Below are 4,279 nucleotides of genomic sequence, written 5' to 3'. Positions count from 1 at the left end.
AGGGGGGTCAACGACCCCAACAGGAAAAGAAAATAACAAAAGGAAAGAAAAAACACCACCTAAAGAGACTCTCTCAATATGAGAGAACCCATACAATCAGAAGAAAGAGCATTGAAAATGTCAGGAATAGAATCTTCAATGATGTGAAGACCCAGCGGCATTGATTGCCCCTTCTTTGCTAGAATGTCTGCCACTGAATTTGCTTCGCGGAGAATGTGGTTCCAATGCACCAGCTAGATGCGACTTGATAAGATTCGGATTTCTTCTACAAGCGATGCACAAGAATGAAGGGCAGGGCATCCATGTTTAATGAAGTTGATAGCATCGAGAGAATCTGATTCCATGATAACATGGTTCTAGTTGTGATTGATGGCCAGTTGGAGTCCTTTAATGACTCCCCATAATTCTGCATTCATAATAGAACAATTTCCAATATTACATGTGAACGCCTGTAGAAATCTGCCTAAATGATTTCGGACAACTCCGCCACAAGCAGCATTGTTGTTGATGGAAAAGTAGGAACCATCAACATTAATCTTGATTATACTTTCAAGAGGGGGTACCAACGAACAAGACACCCTGTGGAGTTAGTGACTTGCTTTGGTATGATGAGGTTATGTAGGGCTCTTTTAATCTCAGAGCTCCTCACTTTAACGGACTCTGCCACGGCTGCTGGGTTAGTGATAATACCTTCAAAGATGAATTTGTTACGGAAGTACCATAGGGAGGAAATTGCAACCCCAAAGGTGCAAGGCCACTCATTTGTCTTGGAGAGGTTGTAAATGAGCCAATCGTGTCTGCCAAGGTTGTAAAACTCTTTCACTTGGTCTTTAGGTTGAAGAGATTGCCATACAAAAGAGACAAAAGAGCAATATCTTAGCACATGTAGACTTGTTTTCTCATTTATGTGACATCTTGGACACTGATCATTGTGTGTTAGGTGTCTTCGTTTTCTCTCTATGTTGGTCAAGATAGCATTATGCGCCACTAGCCAGATGAATGATTTAATCCTTTCAGGTCTCTTCTAGCTCCATGCAAGCTTGAACACTCGATCATGTGACACCTGGTCATTTTGAATGGCGTGGTAGGCTGTTTTTAAGTTGAATGATCCGTCCGAAGAGGGTGCCCAGGCTATATAATCCTCCAATATCCAAGGGGATGGTGGAACAAGGCTCATTATCTTGCTAATCACATCATCTGGCAGCCACTCCTTTAATCTGGTAACATCCCAACTGCCTGAAACCGAAAGGACATCAGTTAGAGATATATTTAAATTGACTTCATTAATTACCTGTAATGTCTGTTGGCTCAATCTTCCAATGTTTAGGACCCAGTTATGTGTCCAGAACTTAATTTGAGAGCCATCACTAACTCTCCACACCATATTCTTTTCCACATCTTCCCAAGTTGAGCAGATCCCCTTCCAAAGGTTTGATTCACTGCGTCTTCTCTCAACTTATGGAATAATGTCATTGCCACATTTGTATTTTGCTCTGAGAACTCTTGCCCATAAGGAATCTTTGCTTTCAATAAGCTCCCAACCAGCTTTCATCATATACGTGTGGTTTAGGTCCTTTGCATGCCGCAGTCCTAGACCTCCCGACTGTTTTGCTTTAGTTATGGTGTTCCAATTCAGTAAATGCACTTTTTTGAGTTGTCTGTCTCACCCCCAAATAAAGTTTCTGCATTTACGGTCAATAGCATTACAAGTAGATATAGGTAAAATAGCAGATTGTATTGTATATGTAGGAATAGAAGATAGAGTTGATTTCACCAGAGTAGTTCTTCCTGCGAGGGAGAGGGAAGACGCTTTCTAACTGTTAAGCCTTGCATTTAGCTTGCTTTCAATCTCTTTATATGTATTTTTGGTGACCCTAGAATGAATTATTGGAACACCTAAGTACTTTCCAAGATCCTCCGTTCTTGCGAATTGCAGCTTATCACTAATCTCAGTTCTAATGTTGTGACCGACATTCTTGGAGAAGAAGATCCTTGTTTTATCCTTGCTAACACGCTGTCCTGAACTAGCACAAAACGCTTCCAAGACTCTATGGATGACATCAGCCTGCTCCATATTCGCTTCAACAAATAGAATAAGATCGTCTGCAAAGCAAAGGTGTGAAAGCACAGGGCCATTCTTGTTGAGCCTAATAGGCTTCCAGAAATTGTTGTCAACCACTGCTTGAATAAGGTGAGATAGCCTTTCTAGGCATAGAACAAAAATATATGGAAACATTGGATCCCCTTGGAGAATGCCTCTGGTGGGACGAAATTCATCTAGCATCTCTCCATTCCAAAGCAATCTCATTTTGGTGGTTGAGATGCATGAACAGATCAGCTCAATGAGATGAGAGGGGAAGCCAATATCAATAAGGGTTTCTTTAATAAAAGTCCATTTGAGTCTGTCGTATGCCTTTTCTAGGCCAACTTTGATAGCCATCCAACCTTTGTTGCCCTTCTTACTTCTTATAGAATGTATGACCTCCTGTGCAATAATGATATTATCGAAACTCTGTCTTCCGGGAACAAAACTGCATTGGTTTGGACTAACGAGTTTCTCCATAATTTTCCTGAGCCGCATGGATATGATCTTGGTCACCATCTTATAAGAGACATTGCAAAGACTTATTGGGCGCATTTGTTTCAGATTGACAACTGGCTCCACTTTTGGGATAAGTGTAATTAGAGTCTCATTAATATCTTCCACCTGTTCAGGATGGCTAAAAATATTCTCAATTAAAAAATACAGATCAGCCCCAACTTTATCCCATTGACTTTGGAAAAAAATAGCATGTATACCATCAATACCAGGTGCTTTCAAGCCCCCCATTTTAAAAATAGCCTCTTTTATTTCTATATGAGTTACCCTGCCCCGTATGATATTTATATCATCATGGTTAAGAGTAGGAAAAGAGTTATTCATAATATATGGAACATCAGGTGGTGCACGAAATTGTGATCTCCAGGCTCGAACAAATCCTGGTAATGGCTCCAAAACTTGGTGCTCTGATCTTAATTCATAATTGTCACAACTTCGATACAACTAACCAGCAAGTGCACTGGGTCGTCCAAGTAATACCTTACGTGAGTAAGGGTCGAATCCCACGGAGATTGTTGGTATGAAGCAAGCTATGGTCACCTTGTAAATCTCAGTCAGGCGGATATAAAGTGATAATGGTGTTTTCGAATATTAATTAATAAAATAGGGATAGAGACACTTATGTAATTCATTGATAGGAATTTCAGATAAGCGAATGGAGATGCTTGATTTTTGCTCAAGTCCCTCAATTTCAGCCAGAAAATACCTGAAATCACAGAAAAACACACAAACTCATAGTGAAGTCCAGAAATGTGAATTTAACACAAAATCTATTAAAAATATCCCTAAAAGTAACTAGATCCTACTAAAAACATACTAAACTCTGGCCTTAGGTGCCATCAATGGTTATGGAAAAAACAAAAAAGCTATGCTTTTTTTACCACACCAAACTTAGAATGTTGCTCACCCTCGAGCAAAAGAAGAAAGAATAGAAGAAGAAGATATGGAGGAGATGGATGGGAGTGTGTATTCGGCCATATGGGTGGGATTGGGTGGGAGAGAGAGAGAGAGAGATGTTGAATTTTGAAGGTAGTGGGTGTATGGATGTGAGTGGTAAAGGGTTAATAGGGAAGGGTGTTTATTGGGAATAGAGGATGATTGAGAAGAGAGAAGAGAGTGAGTGGAGGTAGGTGGGGATCCTGTGAGGTCCACAGATCCTGAGGTGTCAAGGCATTTACATCCCTGCACCAATTTAGGCATGCAAAATGCCCTTGCACACAACTCTGGGCGTTCAGCGCCAGGTTGGTGCCCATTTTGGGCGTTCAACGCCCCTTTGCTGCCATTTCTGGCGTTGAACGCCAGAACCATGCTTGTTCTGGGCGTTCAGCGCCAGGATGCTCCCATTCTGGGCGTTCAGCGCCAGAACTATACTTTGTTCTGGCGTTTGAACGCCAGACAGATGCTCCTCCAGGGTGTGATTTTTCTTCTGCTGTTTTTTTATTCCGTTTTCAATTTTTCTATTTATTTTGTGACTCCACATGATCATGAACCTAAGAAAACATGAAAAACAATAAAAATAAGAATTAGTTAAACATTGAGTTGCCTCCCAACAAGCGCTTCTTTAATGTCAATAGATTGACAGTGGGCTCTCATGGAGCCTCAAAGATGTGCAGAGCTTTGTTGAAACTCTCCAACACCAAACTTAGAGTTTGACTGTGGGGGCTCTGGTTGACTCTGCTT

This window comes from Arachis ipaensis, chromosome B01 (assembly GCF_000816755.2).
Source record: "Arachis ipaensis cultivar K30076 chromosome B01, Araip1.1, whole genome shotgun sequence".
In the NCBI taxonomy this organism is placed as follows: domain Eukaryota; kingdom Viridiplantae; phylum Streptophyta; class Magnoliopsida; order Fabales; family Fabaceae; genus Arachis; species Arachis ipaensis.
This window is presented reverse-complemented; position numbering follows the sequence as displayed.